The 13,736-nt window shown below is 42.5% G+C and overlaps 4 non-coding genes across 4 annotated transcripts; all 4 read right to left on the reverse strand.

Moving 5' to 3' along the window:
- Positions 1-1,332: 1,332 nt before the first annotated feature.
- On the reverse strand, positions 1,333-1,414 carry trnas-gcu (transfer RNA serine (anticodon GCU)). The gene has a single exon. It is a non-coding gene; the product is annotated as a tRNA-Ser (tRNA).
- Positions 1,415-2,424: 1,010 nt separating this feature from the next.
- Positions 2,425-2,506, reverse strand: trnas-gcu (transfer RNA serine (anticodon GCU)). Its single transcript has one exon. It is a non-coding gene; the product is annotated as a tRNA-Ser (tRNA).
- Positions 2,507-5,526: 3,020 nt separating this feature from the next.
- trnat-agu (transfer RNA threonine (anticodon AGU)) lies at positions 5,527-5,600 on the reverse strand. The gene has a single exon. It is a non-coding gene; the product is annotated as a tRNA-Thr (tRNA).
- A 1,523-nt stretch (positions 5,601-7,123) lies between these two features.
- On the reverse strand, positions 7,124-7,197 carry trnat-agu (transfer RNA threonine (anticodon AGU)). Its single transcript has one exon. It is a non-coding gene; the product is annotated as a tRNA-Thr (tRNA).
- Positions 7,198-13,736: the final 6,539 nt, after the last annotated feature.

The following is a 13,736-nucleotide window of genomic DNA, read 5'->3' on the forward strand; positions in this document are numbered from 1 at the left end:
CACCCACCAGCCCTTCTACGGACACTAAGCCCCCGTTTACCCCTGCTTGTGTTGGGCAAAGAGTTGGAAAATGTAGTGTTTTGTGCTTTGGAGACATTGGTGCGTTGCACAGCCGCAGCATTGACGCGCAGGAAAGCACCACCATGGCTAGCACGGTAGGCTAGAAAGAATTGACACTCACGCTGGTCCCAGCGCCACTCTCACCTACACTGTTTCCACCATTCCCACCAGCCCCCTACGAATACCAACACTCCTAGTAGCCTTTCCAATTTTCCTCGCTTTGCCCAGCACCGCCATTGCCATGCAAAGACGCACCAGCGAGCTCACTAGTTGCCCGACCGTCATCTCCAAAAGAAAGATTTTCCCCTTCTGAATCAGAATCGGCGAACAGGAAACCCATCACATCACTATAAGTAAACTTTTTCCCAGTCATCATTTATTTATTTTGTCTCTAACTCTTGTAATCCAGCAATACCGCTTCAGCAATCAAGATCTGTGGCACACTTTCTCCGTTTTTTTCTCCTACTACTTGGAATGGACTTCCTCGAACATTCTACATTACAGTGTGACGTATTCCGACCCAAAGTATAAGTTGGGGATGTCTGCCAACTAGTGGACGGGAGTATAAGGCAAATTTGACACTCTGCTTGGCTCTATCGTCTGTTAAAGTCAACACCGCTCCTTGTTGCAATATTGCGACTTTGGCGCTTAAAGGGTTAATGATCATCTTATAAAGACAAACCAACTAATGTGCAAATTCAAATTTGTTTAAAATCGTAAAGAAAAAAGAATCTGCCAAACCATGAAACACTACGGATTTTCCATGTCTCACTGATCGAACGCAAGACTCTACTTGATACATTCAACCACTCTGAAAAACACTGATAAAAACCAACAAGCTTCAGTTGTGAGATCTATTCCTTTTTATGTATCAAGGAATGGATCGTTTGGTCAGAAAGGGTTCGTTAACTTGGAAGCTCTAAGAATACATCAACCAAAGGGGAATTAGCTCAAATGGTAGAGAGCTTGCTTCGCATGTGAGAGGTAGCGGGATCGACGCCCGCATTCTCCAGGTGTCCTTCCTTTGTCCTCTGTGGAGGAAATGATTAACAGCTGGATGTAGCAACCTTGGGTGCAAACTGAAAGAAAGACAGCTCTTTCACATTAGCCTGAAGTCACACTCAAAATTCTTCATGATAGATTCAATTGCCCAAATGAACTTTGTGTGGCTAAATAAAAACTTTTGCGACAAAAGCATTTTTTGAAAAGCCTGCTTGTAAGAAGTGGAATGACAAATATTAACAAACCAGCACAAAACTTGACATTCAAAGCCGACGAGGATGGGATTCGAACCCATGCGTGCAAAGCACAATGGATTAGCAGTCCATCGCCTTAACCGCTCGGCCACCTCGTCCTCTATCCTATAAGTTTGACCATAAAAATTTCCCTCTTAAACTAAAGCTGGTATTATTTTGATCTCAAAATTGGAGCCTCATTAGATACAATGGCCTTGCGTGCAGAGGATATGAATTTATCCTGCTTTCACAAAAATAGAATCATTATTATCTAAATGTGGTACCATGTAGGGATGTTTGAGGTTGTTTGATTTAAAATTGGGCGAAACAAAAGCAATTGCACTTAGGATAAGTCCAATTTAAGGTTGGGGTTAATACAATCTCTTCAGTATATACCCAAATATGGAAGACAAACTATGTCAAATTATAAAGAGCTTGCTTTCCAGGCAAAATGTGGCGGGATTGATGTCCGCACTCCTCAGAAATCTTTTAGGTGCTCTTCTGGTGAGAGGCCTTAATGGTCATCTTATAAAGACAAACCAACTAATGTGCAAATTCAAATTTGTTTAAAAACGGAAAGAAAAAAGAATCTGCAAAACCATGAAACACTACGGATTTTCCATGTCTCACTGATCGAACGCAAGACTCTACTTGATACATTCAACCACTCTGAAAAACACTGATAAAAACCAACAAGCTTCAGTTGTGAGATCTATTCCTTTTGATGTATCAAGGAATGGATCGTTTGGTCAGAAAGGGTTCGTTAATTTGGAAGCGCTAAGAATACATCAATCGAAGGGGAATTAGCTCAAATGGTGGAGTGCTCGCTTCGCATGTGAGAGGTAGCGGGATCGATGCCCGCATTCTCCAGTTGTCTTTCATTTGTCCTCTTTGGAGGAAATGATTAACAGCTGGATGTGGCAAAGGTGGATTTAAACTGAAAGAAAGACAGCTCTTTCACATTAGCCTGAAGTCACACTCAAAATTCTTCATGATAGATTCAATCGCCCAAATGAACTTTGTGTAGACAAATAAACATTTTGCGACAAAACCATTGTTTGATAAGCCTGCTTGTAAGAAGTGGAATGAGAAATTTTAACAAACCAGAACAGAACTTGACATTCAAAGCCGACGAGGATGGGATTCGAACACATGTGTGCAAAGCACAATGGATTAGCAGTCCATCGCCTTAACCGCTCGGCCACCTCGTCCTCTCTCGTAAGTTTGACCATAAAAATTTCCATCTTAAACTACAGCTGGTATAATTTTGATCTCAAAATTGGAGCCTCATTAGATACAATGGCCTTGCCTGCAGAGGATATGAATTCATCCTCCTTTCACAAAAATAGAATCATTATTATCTAAATGTGGTACCATGTAGGGATGTTTGAGGTTGTTTGATTTAAAATTGGGGAGAAACACAAGCAATTGCACTTAGGATCAAAGTGCTGTGCGTACATGAAAACTGTGAGTAAAGAGCTCAGGACATTTGTGTGCACTGTTACTGTAGTTTGTCATGTAAATTGCGGGATTTGTTGTTATGTTAATGACCACGTTTTTGCTAGCTTAATTGTTCTGCTAGTTCTCATGTCGTTTATTGTTATGCTAATGAGTGCTACGTCAAGGTGTGAATGAGACTGGTATTGTATGTCAGTGTCGGTCTTATCAGAGAGTCTCTAGGGCGGTTTATGGTCGGAAACCAGGTCGTCTGCGTGTGTGTCGCAGTTAACGCAGACATGCCCCCCCCCTTACGCAGACACTCTGGTGCACCTCCCCAAAATTGTAACTCAACACAGACAGTGCCGCAGATATCGCCGCAGGGAGGAGAAAAAGGAGGCCTCTGATTGGTCAACTCTACATCCGCTCTACATTATGCGTATTTCCGGTTTGCTAACCGGCTAACGGTGATGCTAACCGTGCTAACCGTGACGATTCTTTCGCCTCTCTGCCAGCTCCAGTAGTAGCAATATTTCTTCTATTTCTAGATTGATCAGCTGCATCTCAATCAAAGTGCGCATTCGTCCAGTCGCCATTGTTGTTGAATGACCTCCGTAACCGGAAGAGAAACACGCCACCCACCACATCCACAATCCTAGCTTGTTTGTGATTGTCCCTCTTGCGTTGTGGCGTGGGATTAACATAGCGCAGACCGCGCTTCAAAAGTGGGCATAAATCAAAAATAACTGCGTCATGTCTGCGACAAGCTCACTGCGACACACTGCTGCGAGAGTATACACGGCCCTTCTATTATGAGGAGAGAGAAAGCTGGCGGCTTTTTCCGGGTGGTACTGCACTCTAGGGGGCGCCAACGACGCAGTGCAGAGCAGGCAGAACTCTCTGGTGGTACTATGAGATCCACCTTAGATGCAGCCATTGCTTTGGATAGAATTTTTTATATTTTTTCATTTTAATTTTCCTAAAGGCAGGATAAATTATCCTTTCAAACGGCACTTGGTTTGATTTTTTAGACTCACTAGATTTTTTTAAAATACACATTTATTGTCAGTATTGCATCACGAGTGACGTCACGCATGTGGCATCACTTTACGGCATGGTCAGTCCTAGCGCTGAGCTAGCAGAGAGGTGTTAGCTCAAATAGTTACATATTTCAGCTCATGCATCCTGTCATCCTGCGTGGCTAGAATAGGTACTATAAAGCATATTAAAGTTGTGGGCTTTGCTAATTTTATGTAAAAGGGCTGTGACTCTGGCACAGTGAACGAGTGCCGTAAAGCAGCCGGTCGTAATCAGCCATGCGTTCTTCAGATTCCGTTAGCTAGATGCTAGCGGAGACTGACTCGCAAATGCCAGACCTGTAAGAAAACAGAAAGATATAACTCCCAGGTTATTGTACTTTTGATATAAATCCACATCCCTCTGTCAGAAATCACAGTATACTTTCAGGTTTCAGCCGCTAGCGGGGACATTTTTTGAGTTATTAGCGCCAGCCCTATGGCCAATGGTCATTCTGCACTCGCTCGCCAGCGCCCCCAGACAAAGTCAACTGAACTGCAGCCAAATTTTGTATAATGGGGCGAATAGGAAGCGGAACGGCTGTCTGTAAAAGGGCTGTGGTCTTATTGAGTGAAACTTTGTTAGTTCATTTATGACGGTTTTTTTGGAGCTTGTCACTCATTCTTAATATTGTGTGAGAGTTGTAGGCTTATACTTTCTATTTGCATCAATATGCAAAGTTCATTTAATATTAAGGAAATTAAGGTTTCTTATTCGTACATTGTTCTAATTTAAATGTGCATATGGGTGAAGTTGTAATTATTGTGCATATTCAGAAGTTATTATCTGATATTCAGCAATGTTTATTATTTTCATTTCAGAACCACACACATTAATGCACTTTGGATATTCTGTTGGTGACAGTGTGTGGATTTTGTAGATGGTGACGAAGCTTCTACATAAACATTCTCAAAGTCAACTTCAACTGTGTCTGTCTTTTGCTGGACATCCCGGAGCGTGTTTGAATCCTTTATTAACCACTAACAACGGGTGAGGGCTACATTAGCCAACCGTGCAGACGGGTGAGAGCTTCCAAGAGCTAACCGTATTTTTCAGTTACCGTCCCTGTCACATGGGGAAGGAGTAGGACTCAGAATTCAGTAGATTTTCATTGTATTTTTACTTATTGCCTATTTGATTCTCCCTCCATGTCTCATTGGATTTTTAATGACACTTTGCATTCCACTCGCCCTGTCCCTGACATGTTTTGGCTGTGTGGCCGTCACAGTAAGCTACATTCCAGTTTGCCTGCCAATTGGACTGGTAGGTGTGCCCATGTGATGTTGGTGTATAATGTCCGTATTGCTGTTGACCCTTTTGCTCCTCAAGCCACCAGCTCAGTACGCAAACGCTCTATTCCTGGCAGTTTTGATGATCGTGTCTATGTAGATGCAATTGGAGTCCCCAGAGGTGTCCCTGACGAATACAAAGCCAGAAATCAAATAGCTGCTGGTTTGAGTCTATTTTCTTATGGCCTACTATTAACAAAAATGTGGACTGGATCAATTGTCTTTTTTATAACCAACAGCGTTTTATTAATTACACTCATGATGCCATTGAAGGACTAGCTGAACAGCTAGGCCCACACTTTGAGAAGCACTGATTAAAACCATGAGATGAAGTGCCTCCAAGTACAGACTGTTTTGGAAGTCCAGCACTCCTGAAGCACTGCTGTAAACAGTTATGGCACCATGTTGACGTACATAATAACATCTTAAGGCACTGCTGGGATTTGAACCCAGGATCTCCTGTTTACTAGACAGGCGCTTTGACCAACTAAGCCACAGCGCCACATGGTTCATAAAACTGATGAAGGAATAAAGAGCAGGAACTGGATCCACTTCAGGAAGTGGTTTTTGTGATTCTGTACCTCAAGAATAGTTAAAGTCATGAGTAGAAGTGCCTCCAGTTGGTTCAAAACTTCATCATATTTTGCAGATATTGTTGGGTTTTCAACTCAGACCCTGGTGTTCATGAGGAAGTCACTTTCACCAGTTACAGTCAGATCTCATGAAGCGGTGTACTTATTACACGCCAAGTCATTTACTGTGTTTTTACAAGGCTTTTTTATGCTTTTGCGTATTATTTTCCGCTACATATTTCAAGGAAATGGCGTCCTGCCCTCAGCTTTTACTCTAACTCTGACTATTTCACGGTTTGTGCATTTATTTTGGTGTTATGTAGTGTAACAGGAGGAGAACTTCCACCGTACTGTACCCTAACCATTTGATGTGTTATGTGAACGGAGGAAAATTACACTCTGAAAGTATAAAATAGGCATAAATGACACTTTAAAAGCTGTATGCTATTTATACACACTTTCATTAAAGGGGAACTCCGGGGCATTTGAAGCGCGTTTCCATTGCTAGGGGTTGTCAAATAATGATAGTCGGACACAGAGAGGTGCAAATCTGCGCTCCCTGTGTGGAGATCGCGCTGTTCGCACACCCTGTCATGCGAGGCTAATACGTGGTGGCTAAGGGGCAAGCGCTAACCCTTCCACGTAAAACAACAACTTGCACACTGCAGAAACGTCACACCACTTTATAACCCATCCGACAATAAAGTCACAAGCCTTACCATCAAAACCATATGCATGGTTCTCACATTACTGGCATGGGGACGTTACAAAACAACTTTATAAACAGCATGTAACTCACCGGCTGGTTGTAGGCTCGCGCATGTGAAAGCCCAAAAGAGTCGATGGAGAATAATCCCATATACAAAACAATTATATTCTCTAGAAAAACTGTGTTCAAGTATTTAAAACATTACAACAATACATGCCCAGTAATATTCTTGTAATGTTTTTCTGGAGAATATAATTGTTTTGTATATGGGATTATTCTCCATCGACTCTTCTGGGCTTTCACATGCGCGAGCCTACAACCAGCCGGTGAGTGACATGCTGTTTATAAAGTTGTTTTGTAACGTCCCCATGCCAGTAATGTGAGAACCATGCATATGGTTTGGATGGTAAGGCTTGTGACTTTATTGTCGGATGGGTTATAAAGTGGTGTGACGTTTCTGCAGTGTGCAAGTTGTTGTTTTACGTGGAAGGGTTAGCACTTGCCCCTTAGCCACCACGTATTAGCCTCCCATGACAGGGTGTGCAGACAGAGCGATCTTCACACAGGGAGCACAGATACGCACCTCTCTGTGTCCTACTATCACTATTTGACAACCTCTAGCAATGGAAACATGCTTCAAATGCCCCGGAGTTCCCCTTTAAGTGGACCAGTGAGAAGCATTTAGTAGAAAGCTGATAATAAGCTGTTTTATATGCTAAGTCATAGCTTGCTCTGAAGGCCCACAGGCACTGCTGGGACTTGAACCCAGGATCTCCTGTTTACTAGAGAGGCACTTTGACCAACTAAGCCACAGCGCCACATGGTTCCTAAAACTGATGAAAGAATAAAGAGCAGGAACTGAAACTCAGTTCGGAAGTCTGGAAGTTTTGGAAGTCCTGAGGGGTGTTCCACAAAGCTGGATTCGCAGAAAGCCTGGCTTTTCTCGATAGTTCTGGCTAATCTAAGAGAGAGTTCCGCTCCACCAACGTGGCTCTTTTCTTTCAGTTGCTCTTTCCAGCTCTCTGCCTCTTTCAGAACTGACTGATATTCACTTTCTGCTGCTGCTGCTTTCAGAGTTTCACACAATCCTGCAGTGACTCGGTTGCACTGCTTGAGCTCCTGCTCACACTTTTGACGGAGATGCCGCTCACACGTCAAACAGTTTTGCACCTTCTTTAGTTTTTCCTCAGTCATGGAGCAGCCGCTCTCTGCTGCCACTCTTCTGTCTTTTTCTCCTGTCAGAAAGAAATGTTTCTTCAGCAGCTTTGTCCTCAGAATATCCATCCCATGCTATAAATAGCTGATCTTGTCATTCTTCTGTCGGTAAGAGTTCTGTCATTTCTCTGATCCATGATCTCGGTCGGCAGCAGAGGCGTTAGAGGGAATCCCCTCGGTTTGTGAAACTGGAAACTTCCACTTGACTGGAGGAACTACGGAGGCCTGGAGATGATCCTGCAGGAGCTGGACATCCTCTGAGTGAGGAGTCCCAGCTGCAGCAGAGACCTGGGATTGTTCTTTTTCCAACAGTTGCTGGGTTCCTCATAACTTTCCTTACTACCAAAAGTAATGGGACACGTGTAGAAACCCTCGGGCAAATCGTCGTCTGCCATGTCACACCACTGAAGTGGAGGAGATGATTTCTTAGTTTGACTCATTTTGCTTGTTGTTTATGAGTACTTAAAATAACATTTTTTGAAGATAGCAACTAAGCATTGTTTCTAAGTGCTTGTTAAAATGATTATTTAAGATAGTAATTAAGTGTTTTTTAGGCGATGTGAAAACCGTTTGCTGTGACTTTCAAATATGCTTCAAAAACTGGACGTGTTTCTTCAGATAAACTCCTGACCAACTGTGAAAAAGCAGTGAAAATGTCTGGCCTGTAGAAACTTTGTGATGTCATACAAGATCAGAGATGACATCGATTGTGATGTCACTACAGTGATGACATCACAGCTTTGTGAAGGCTTCTGTTCTGTCTCTTCTGGTCTGTGGTTCCAACCACAGATTCTGGATGGAAGTGAAGTCCGGATTCCAGAATGTTGATTTGTGTTCTCTGTTAATCTCTGGACGACTTCAGCTGATTACTTCCTGTCACTGTCACGTTGGAAGGTCAACTTCTGCCAGTTTTTCAGCAGCCAGTATCATGTTTTCCACCAGCAGTGTTTTCCAAGACAGAATAATGTCAGTTTGTTTAAAATGTTGCCAAAATAAACTATTACAATTACAACAAATGTCATCTCAGGGCACTTCAGTAATAAAGTCCAATTCAGGCCAATTGGAGTTTAATTCATTGTAATTATAATCCAATTAATTCAATTCAGAATGAATCCAATTCATTCATACAGAGCAATTCAAAAACTATTTCCTCGCTAAGGAAACCAACAGATGGCACCGAACTTGCACTATTTCTAATTAGATAGAACTTAAAAAGTTAACTTGTTAAATGTGTGAGTGGGTCGGTGTGAAAACTCAACATCGAGGATGTTATTTCCAGCTTCTACGTTTAACTGAAATAGAAAATCTGAGAATTACGACAATTTGGGTAGAGCTATTTTACGACAGTAAAATATTTGGCAGTGACTAAGTGCCTTTAGCACAGACAGGAGGGTGGAGGCGAGAGGAGACAATGAGGCTGATACCAGAGCAACCAGATGAGCCTCCAGCGTCCACCTGTCCTGATAGTCCCTCACAAGCAGCTGTCTGTTGTTAGCACGTTAAGCTTTGATTGGTCTGGGCTGGTCTGTGGCATTATTTATAAACCTTCACCCTTGCTGTTTCCTCTCATAGCTTGTTTTCACCATGACAGCTGCTGGGTTCTTCCTGAGGTATAAGCACAAGCTGTCTTTCACAGTTTTTGTTTGATTGATTGGAAACATTAGTTAATATTGCATTCTTACTCTTTGCTGTACATAATTTCAGGGTTTCCCTCTTTGCCTTGTTGACTGCTGCTACATGGGGTTTTCCCACTAAAAGTGTGCTATCATCTGTTGTGGTAAAACACTACATGCTTGCTTGAATCAGCTTCTGCTAAACTTGTTCTCATGCACCCAGGTTCAAAATCAGCAGGCCAGAGCAGCAGCGGCACAAGAGCTGCAGGTAATTTTGGCTCTTACCAGGGAGCAGCCGCTGGCCGCCCGGTGCCCGTGCCCTACACTGCTTCCAGTGATGTTTATATGGCGACACCTGTGCTATCCTCTGGTCTAAGTCAACCTGTTCTTCAGGCAGACCCAAGATTCAGTGGCTATGGCTCATTTGTGCCAACGCAACTGGTTGTCCAAGCTCCTGGCTTTGTCCAAGGTGCTCTTCAGGCAGACCCAAGATTCAGCAGCTCTGGCTCCGTTGTGCCCGTGCAAATGGCTGTGCAAGCTTCTGGTGTCCCACAGGCTGTTCAGACGGGTCCAGCATTGAGCAGCTTGAGCTCTGGCCTGCCTGCAACAGGATACTCTACTGTCACTTATGTGCCTGTTGACGTAGGATCTGACGCTGCCCAATCTGGACCACAAGGTAAATCTTCTGCTTGGAGTGTAGATGGCCCAAAATATGTTTGGAAGCCTAAAGGTGTCTGTGTGTTTTCATGTAGTCACTAGCAAATCTTGCTTAGTTAAGAATATGTTAAGACTCTGTGCTATCAGAACTTCTGCTGTGAAAAGGACTAATTGTGAAATGTCTCCACACAGAAACCCAGTGGGCTATTGCTCCCTCATTCTTTGAGGATGCGTCAGCCCAAGCCCTCAGCCTCACTGACGTTCTCCCTGCAGCCCCTCTGTCACCACCTGGCCCTGTCCTCCAGTCAGGGGAGACCTCCAGTGTCACCAAGGAAGCTGAACTCGGGAATTACCAGCAGCAGACGGAGGAATTCGGCTACCCGGATGACCGCCAAGGGTCTGGACCGGGATCCGCAACAGTACTGGTGCCACGCTTTGGTGTGGGTGGATCTCCTAACTTTGACTATAGGCTTTTGTACGGCTTGTACCCCTCTGGAACCTACAGCACCTTCAGCCAGCAGCATGAGAAGGGCAAAGACTACTTTCAGGACGTCCACTACTTGAAGGAGCATATTACTGACAGCCATGGTTCTGGGCAGCAGAAAAAGTTCTTCCCAAGTGCCCGCTAGAGCTGAACATGATGTGCAGAGGGTATGTTGAGAGTGTTACCTGCAAATGTCTTTATCTCAATGCTTTAACTAATCTGGCTCTGTTTCAGATTGGAAAGCTGAATCCAAAGGCACAAGATTCTTTTTAGTCTTTGAATAAAATCTTGTCAAATGATCTTGCTTCAGAATGATTGACTAAGGGAAACGATGGCCTGTGAACACCATCTGGGTTCAAGGTAAATGGCAGGCATCGCCTGTCATATTTGACTCGGACGTTCTGCTTTTGGTTTCAAACATGGCGTCTCAAAGCTCTGCATCTTGAGAGGAATTGCTATGGAAGTGTTAAATGGTTGCTCAATTGACTATAGCGATCAGCTACAGCATCCTTTACAGCCATTTCTCTACACCTGTACATGGCAGCCAGACACAATCCCTTCTAGAGAGTGCACGGTAGCCAACCTGAAGGCTTGCCAAACCAACGTTGAGCTTGAAATACTTGGCTGGTTACTCCTTAAATATTCTTCTGCAGTTAAGCCACAGCCAGTGCTGTCTTTGGCAGTCTTGTCATATGATGACTTTGTCTGGGTTTTTTTTTTTTTTTCCCCAAACCCTGCAGACGGCATGCTAAAGTAATGGCTAGCCAGTAGATGATCATAATTTCCATTTGTCTCCTAGTATCCATATACTATGACTGTAAAAATGGCTCATTATGTTCAAATATTCCCTCTAAAAAAATGTTTAAATGGAAAACTAAAAATCTGTATTTGCACCTCATGTCTGACGCACATACACATCTGGGGGCTTTCAATCAGCCAGGCGACGACAGCATTATCAATGGCAAGGCGAACTACAACGAGACATGACTACTTGTATAGGTAGACTAAGTTTAAACACATTTGACAATGTATTTGAGTTTAATATTATGCCGTGAACATTTTCAAGATGTAACCTCATGTTGCTGGTGGTCGAATGATAAGCTAACCGTAGCTTCCATACAACTTTAACTTGAGGCTCCAAAATTTGTGAAACGACCAAAATCTGAAGTATTTCCAGAAAGGACTTTTCATATTTTTGGGGATTAAAATCACTTTCTCTGCGCCTGCAGTCAAGTTGGGCCCTGAACTTTCTGCCATCTTCACAAGTCAACTTTCAGCAGTGACGCTTTACCAGACAGTGTGACTCCTGTGACCTGTCCCAGACCCCGTCATTCTATTCAAATTTAGAATATTCTTTGACAACCCTACCCTGTACCACTCTTCTGTGCTTTAATAGGCAACTTGTTGCCTTTCCACTCTGTAATGGCAGGTTCTGCAGTTGTGCCAGAACATGCCTATTGATGTTGCATCCTCTGAATTTACAACTTCTAAATGGGAAGTCAAATTTCCTTGTTGGTATCCTGGGTAAGCTTTATCAAGTCCTTGTACAGTTGGAAGTGTACATGGTTTACTGAGTAAACGTGAAATCTTTCATTTGCTATTCTGCTCACTGAGCAAAGTATTGGTAGAACTAACGGTGCTCTCCCAGTACCCAGCTCCTCATCCAGCTTTCAAATTTCTATCCAGCAGTTTTTGCTCATAAATGGTCCAGGAATGATGTTGGAGCAACTCTAAGCGAGATGGTGTGTTGCTAATGCATTTAAGAAAAATAAATTTGATTTGAAGACTGGTTTGTCTATGAAAATATAAAAACTATCTTTTGTATTTTAATCCTCCATAGATTCCTCAATTGGCCTTGTTTTAATGTGCTCTTTTCATGTCTTGTACGTGGTTTGTTTTTATAGCTGAGTTAATATTTTACTGTTTTCTGCAAATGCTTTTATTAGTGTGGTCATTTTACAATCCTTGTATTTTGTTTCATTCCATGTTTGTCCTTTTTAATTGCTATATCAAACGTTACATTTTGCTTGAAAAATGCTCTAAAGTCACAAGCCCTGCAAATCCCTGAGATGCTCAGAGAAAGTCTTAAAGGGGACATTATGTTAAAATAACTTTTTTGTTTTTCCCACCTGTGCTTTTAGAGCATGATTTGGGTGTCTGAAGTTTATATCTTTATATCACGAGTGTTTTGGGTATATCTGGAAGTGTGTTTACTGCATTAAATTGCACACCAGATGCCCAGGTTTTGATGACGGGAAGCAGCATCAAAGCTGAACAATGTGAACTTTAAACGTTATAGGATGTGAAATAAAATGTGCTGAAGAGCAGGATTTCTCCACACGTCAGTCATCATGATGTGAGTGCTCAGCTGCATAGAAACATAAGAAGAAGCTCCACTTTAACACTGTGTGATTGCAATGATCATCGTAGATTTGTCACCTTCAGTTTCTAAAGAATTTGTTCCAAAAATCTTCCCGTGAAGTGATTTAATTGTAGGTCAGCGCCCCCTGCAGGCTGTAGAGCGAAGAGATTCCTCTATTTTTACCAGAGAGCTGGCTTGAGAGGCTGCTGTTGAGCCTGCACATTGACTTCCCTGATGTGATTGTTCTCTGCAGCTGAAAATGGGACTCTCAGATAACTTAGTGTCTGTCAAGCTCCTCTTTTCCCTGTGTGTAGTTTTGTGTTCATTGTCACACAGCGAAACGAGGGAAGCTCAATTTGATGACATCCTCATAAACTGCATCTGTTCTAAACAGTATAGTTCTATTTTAGAAGTCAGAGAAACATCTATTATTGTACTCTATCTATAAAAAGCTTGTTTGTGATCACTTCTCTCGCGTACGGCCACACAGCCCTGAACACGCCCGATCTCTGAAGCAACAGTCAGTTTTTGACACATTTTATTTTGCTTTTGATACATAATTGTGTTGTAATTTGTTCTATCAACATATTTCCTTCACAGAAAGTTGTGTCCCTCAACACATGTGCAACGCTTTGACCAAAACCAACTCAACGTGCCATGAGAAAATACGACCAACGGGAAATGCCATCAAGCCATGTGCTAACTAACACAATGAAGGGACCAAAACTAAGTTCTTGTAATGTGTAAAATGCAATTAATCCCACAGCACTTTACACTATAAAGGTATATGTAGATGCGCACAGAAAAGTAAACAGCTGCACATAATATGTCCCGGTTATCAGATTTGATACATTTTACTGATCTGAACTGCATGTAATTCTATCTTCTCCCAGCTTTCTATGTTAGACTGATTAAAGGAGAAGGCAAGGCAATTTTATTTATAGAGCACAATTCGTACACAAGGTAATTCAAAGTGCTTTACAGCTACATAAAATCACAAGAAGGCAATAAAATCATTAAAAAGAA

Source organism: Odontesthes bonariensis, chromosome 11 (genome assembly GCF_027942865.1).
Source record: "Odontesthes bonariensis isolate fOdoBon6 chromosome 11, fOdoBon6.hap1, whole genome shotgun sequence".
NCBI classification, from domain to species: Eukaryota; Metazoa; Chordata; class Actinopteri; order Atheriniformes; family Atherinopsidae; genus Odontesthes; species Odontesthes bonariensis.